Genomic DNA, 6,311 nt, shown 5'->3' on the forward strand with positions numbered 1-6,311 from the left:
TGAAAATATGTGAGAGAAAAATAAATGTTGATATGCTACTCGCACAAATAACATTTGTATTTAACAAGCTTTAATTCAACAATGTATAAGAATATCAGAATAATATAAGGTCTTCTTGGTAAACATAGCAACTAAAAATACAAATTATTTTGTATTTTTTGAATTACATTATTGAATTTAAAAGTTTTACACTTTTGCTCATATTGCTAGAAAAATGAGTTATCCAATATCTTTATGGGCAATAAGTGTTCTATTGTTCCATATTAAAAACAAAATGATTCTAGTGGTTCAACCTTAGGGGTATCTTTTCTTTAGATATAAACAGACATTATTAAGAAATTAAGGAAGTATCCTATTTTCCCACATTTCTTAATTTCTCCGTGTGTGTGTGCATACACATGCATGTATATATATACACACACACGCATACACACAAATATATATCATATAATATACGTCTTTATATATGCACATATATATGCATATGTGTAGATGTCCATATCTAGATATTTAATAAAGGAATGGTGGTTAGAATTTCCTGAAAATTCATTGAGAAGGCAATTTTTGCTGTCAAATTATTTAATAATGGGAATGAGAGACACTAAATAAATAGCCCTTGACACAAAGGCGTCGTTCTCACCCTGAACATGTTGCCCAGTTTTTCTCTCCCTCCTCCTTTGTGAATCTTTCCATCAGAGATTCTCCTCTTTGATTCCTGTCCCCTGATAGGGAGTGCCACCTCGAGCCATGGATCTTTCAGGAAACACAGGACTCAGGCTGAAACAATGAGGATAACAAAGTGACACTGTGCATAGTGTCCTTCTCTCACCTTCACCTTTTATTGATTATTCCCAGCTAGGACCACAGCTCACACATTTCTCCTGCTCCTGTGGCTGGAATAGCAGGAGACACAAAGTACCAAGGGTGTGTGCCCACTGGAGTCAGAATCGGACCACTTCCTTCCCGTGATGCTCAGATAGACCTTAATACTGGTTCTCCTTCTTCTCCAGGAAGAGCAGCCCTTGGGAGGACCCCGGCGTCCTATGTGCAGGGAGCTTGTGGCGAGCAGGTTTCCCTGCAACAGAGGCAGGGATAGAACACGTTGCACGGGGCCTGAGGAGGGCAGTGGAGCCCACAGCCAGGGTATGGAAGGAGTCCGCAAAGGAAGCACAGTCAACTCTTGAGCCTCCAGACAGACAAGGACATCTGCCTGGATGACAGGAACCCAGTTGATCAGTCTGGAAAGCTCTTTTCTCCTGCTGGGCGGGGCTGAAGACAGTTTCTCTCTGACCAGCTACTGTGGACCTAGAGCGACGACCAGCCTGAGCCGTAGAGTTTGTGCCTGTGTAGGGATGCTTGGGCTGAGAATGTGGTAGCCGCAGGTAGGACCACAGTGCAGGGAGCTGGAGGGGAATGCAAGCCACGTGCTCACATCTGGAGTGGAGGGAAAGCCTCCTGGATAGAGCAACATTGAAGGCACGCATGGCATTTATTCTCATATAATTGTGCTGTGAAACACCTTACATGTTTACATTTAGTTGTCAGAAAAACCTCATGGTGACTGAGACAGATGTCAAACTCACCTTTACCCTCCCTTGGCCCATGCCATAGGCGACACGTCCTGTACCATAGCTTCTGGAGTGGGAACCCTGCCATGGAGTATGCGTTAAAGTGGTATCGGCCCATGTGGATGTGAAGACAGCTTTTCCATTTTTTCCCCCTCACCTTCCATTGAGGGGTGAGATGAGGCCCCTCCCTGTTAACCAGACCTGACATTAGTGATCTCTTGGCACTCACAGTTTCTGTGGAAGTGACACTGTGTAAACCAAGTCAGAGCTCTGAATTCTCTGGGACTGCCCAGCTTCCTGGAAACCCAGGCCACATGGGAGGCCTCCGGTAGGTCATTCAGTCAAGGCTAGCTTCACTGCAGACTTTCAATGAAGTCACCTTCAATCGATTCCGACCCCTTCATACCAAATCAGCCCCAACCTGTGACACTTTTTTTGCTGAGGCTCCATCATCCGCGGAGACGAGTCACCCGCAGCAGCCCTGTCTGAATTACTCACCTGTGCCTGCGAGCAAAAACAGTGCATGTTTTTATCCACCGTGAGGCTGATAACTCTTGTTTCCTTATCTGTTTGTTTTTGCATAATAACAGATACAGCTCTTGTAGGAAACTCAAAATATAAAAGAGAATGAACACTGCGATCTGAGTTTTCTTCTTTCATGTTCTGCAGCCTTTCAGGTTGTGATTCCAAATATACAAGCCAGTAAGTTTCTATAGATTCTTACAGAATTATTAGCTGAACTATTAATAGCACTGACATCGTGACAATATTTTCCCTAAGGGTTTTTTATGTTTAGTTATTTATTCTTCATCTACTGTAGAGAGTCAGGTGTCAGCAGTAGGGAGGTTTCTCTGCTCCACTAAGACCACCCCAAGCTGGGACGGCTGAACTGCTCCTTATCACCTTCCAAACACTGCTCCACCCGTTATCATGTGATATTCTTACTCTTTGTTCATTTTCTCCTCCAGTTGGAAAGTCAAAAAAGTAAATCTGTTTTCTAGTTTTGCTGTTTCCCTTTGTGTGTGCTCGTGTTTAAGATGCAAACATGCAGAAGAAATTTGGGGTGAATCGGCAGTGACAGGCACTTGTACCAACAGCTTTCAATATCATGAACGGTAGTGACTTTGTCTTGAACATGACAACCCTCTTATCTTTGAACCAAAACCTTCACTTTTTAGATGAATTTTGGAGTCGTGACTTCCTTTCCTATACCTGGTTTATCATGAGATCATAAGAATGTGTGTGATTGTTTCTTGCTTTCTTATCCAAAACAAAAATTTAATTCTACAATTTTGTGAGATAAAAATTTCATTTAGAAAAGTGTGTATTATATATTTTTTCACCCAACATGTTCACTCAAACAGAAATGCACTGGTGAAAATATTGTGATATTTCTTCATTAATTTCTGGGGAAATGGTTGGTCTTTTTTGAGGGATGCCCTTTTTCATCCCTGTAAGACCACACTGATGCCTGCTGCCCATGGGAGGCTAAAGTATCAATGAATCCGCAGGCATTGTGTTCAGTCACTCCACTTCCTTCTCACATAGCTTTTCAGGGGAGCAGCACTGAGAACTCAGAAGATCTTTCTCTAACTGAAGCATCTGACCTCCGGTTGGTATCTCTAAACCTGCTGTGTTTTCAAAAATCATGTTCACCATCTTCCAGTGACTGTGCAAATGTCTCAACCCACATCCTCCCAGATGCTCAAGGTAATCCTTCATTGATATAAAATGGACTCTAATTGCTAATATTCTGAGAAAGTTTTGCTTCTGTGTTCATTAATGAGATTGTCTTGTATTATTGAAATCTGTTTCTGTTCCTGTTGAGTTTTACTCTTTTGCTGGAACATCAAAATAGTGTGTGTGTGTGTGTGTGTGTGTGTGTGTGTGTGTTTATAATTTTGTACAAAGGTCCAGACTGTATAAATGGCAGTTAGCACTCTCTAACCCAGCACTCTGCAAGGAGGTTTAGAAGTGGTGGATAGAATGAGATGACAAGCTCCTCATGCCCAGACGTTAGGACTGAAAGGCAGTGGTAATGTGCACCCAGAAACCTTGACCTGATCCCTAAAGGAACTCCTGGTCTAAGGACTAAGGATTTTGAAGTGGAGTGAGATTCTGGCCACGCTGGAGAAGCCCCAGGGTTCTTGCTGAGTCTAAGTTTTTACGATGGGAGCTTCCCCAACTCCAAGTGTTTCTAATTCTATGCCCAGGAAACACTGTATTTCAAGTTCCTTTGAGCAAATTTGTTCCTGCTGTGTGATTTCTCTCTGCTTGAAGAGCAGGCTTGGACAAGGACTGCATGAGGGTGGAGGATAAAATAGGAAGCACTGGTGTGTGTTAGAGTCTGGTGCTCAGTGGCTTCTGCGGTGCAGGAAGCGGCTCCTGCTCGGTGGTGCAGGTGCGGGAAGTCACACTTCAGTGAGGATACTGCTTGCTCAAGCCTGTGAGAGCCAGTAGTTTGCTATGCGGCCCGGCCCAGGGCCCTGCCCTCTCAGGAACAGTGCAACAGCACCCCCTGCTGGGCTCAGATCCCAAGTCGGTTGGCCCCTCAGACACGGACCCAGCTCTTCTGGAAGGGCATCCTGACCCTTGCAAACGGATCTTTCACTCATGACCGAAGGGAGTAGAATGAGTAGATCCTCTCTGCAGTGTTTACAGCTGAGACATTATTTCTTTCACGTTAGTTGTGGTCTGCAAAGAGCTGATCACTGGATGTGTTTCAGGATGCACAGTGATGATTTACCAGATATCAGCATCACCAGGCGTGTGAGTGTGTTGCTCCCAGGGGCCTGTGGTCATCACCAGTCTGTGATCATCTTGAACCAAATCTAAGGCTTAATGTTCTGCTGAGCCTCCAGGTGGTTCATACCTGGGGATGATTCTACAAGGGCTTCTTTTAGAGGTTGACTTATTTTGTTATTGTTGTTCTCATTGTCGTGAGGGTCACCTGTGAGATTCCTTCAGCTCCTACTGTACAAGCCTTGGCATTATAGCCCATAAGAATGATGCTGTCAGAAAAGAGTGTCTCTTGCTGCTCTGTTTTGCCTCTGAGTTCTTTTGCTATTTAATATTATCCTGGTAATGCCTCTTTTCTTTTGACCATGTTATATATTGAAGGTATTTTAGTCTAATTTTATAACTTTCCTCAATATGGGGATGGATATAAAAAGACAATTCTCAAAAGTAGAACCCCTCCTTTCTTTTCAGATGTTCTCCCCATACTACTGTCCTGAGGAACCCTCACGTCCCATTTCCCCACTCTCACTGGGTCCTGATTCATTTTATTCGTTAAAAAGATCCCTGGATTTAATGGGGGTTGGATTCATAAAGCCTAGGTCTCAGACAACTTCTATTCATCCAACATCTTTCCAATCAAAGAACCAGACAGACAAGCACTAGACATGTGGGGTCAACCTGAGCAGTCAACTCACTGCTCAGGATGCAGGCGAGTTTGGCTGACGTTTTCAGGGATGCAAGGAGAGAGGGTGGCTGAGTCAGCACAGGGTGGGAGAGGGAACCTGCAAACACTCAGGCGTGGGAAATGGGGCCCCAGCCAGATTCAACTCTGGGGGCTCTGAGCCTAGAGGCTGACATACACTGGGGAGCTGCTGTGAGTCTTGGAAGCCTGTCCCCAGCTGTGCAGTGACAGAGGAGCACACGGAGGAGAGGAGACCAGGCCATGGTGGACACAGCCCTGTCCTGTGGCTGCACAGTGAGCCTGGGCTGCTCCAGGCTTGTACTATTCTCGCAACTGCCCCAGGGGGAGAAAAGTTACTTATGTAAAATCGCCCCCGACTTTGACCTTCCTGGATCCATTAGATCCAACCTGGGCACTGATTCAGGAGGCTGAGGGGACCTGAGATGGAGGAAGCTGAGGCTGCTATGAGCGTGAGCCCAGGAGAGTTGTGGAGGGAGCAGCTGTTGAGAATACACACTGGCCCCTGTCCAGTAGCCTCTGCCAGGCCCTGAAAGCACCAGGCCACTGAGTCTCACCATGAACACGGGGGCAGCTCTGCCTCTGCCAGCCTGAGGCCAGTGGGGCTCACCCCACTGTGAGGAGCCCCCAGGCAGGGCCTGGGACTGTGCACAGCACCCACTGCGGGTCACAGATCCATCTTCAGTGTCCTCAGGGTGCTGGTTTTTAGTGTCCTTGGATGTGTCACCAGCGACTGAGTTGAGACAGTGATGACTGAAACGTCTGTGCAAGCACCACGCTTGGGTCTAACTTAACAAGTATCAAAAAACTGTCAGTCATTTTAGAGGCTTCAACTCAGGCAGAACATCTAAATACACAGACAATCCTATAAATATTAGGTGCTCAACAAAACAGATAGAACAGTGTGTCTCTCTCATCACTCAGACATTTTGGGAACATCTCAGAGGGGGCATCCTTGTAATGATGTTGTAAAAGACAGGTGGGGGATGCCGTTCTCCTGGTGAAATAGCAGAACATAGAAAGGAATGTGTTTTCTTTCTATGCCTCAGCTGCTGGCTCGTGAGGCCCCATGTGAGGGAGTTCAGGAGGTGTGTCTAAGCTGTGAGGTGCTCCGGCCGACAGAGCTCCCAGGCATTGCTCACCATTATGAAGTGTCCTCAGTGTCCATTAAAACCTGGCTGCTGCAGGTTCGTTTTTACTATTTCACCATAGTCCTTAGTGTAAAAGTCACAAACACACCTTGATGTTTCTGGTCAGGTTACAGATTACAGGAGCTGCAAGAGACCATGTAGGAAATAGTGGCC

This window comes from Macaca thibetana, chromosome 10, assembly GCF_024542745.1.
Source record: "Macaca thibetana thibetana isolate TM-01 chromosome 10, ASM2454274v1, whole genome shotgun sequence".
Taxonomy (NCBI): Eukaryota; Metazoa; Chordata; class Mammalia; order Primates; family Cercopithecidae; genus Macaca; species Macaca thibetana.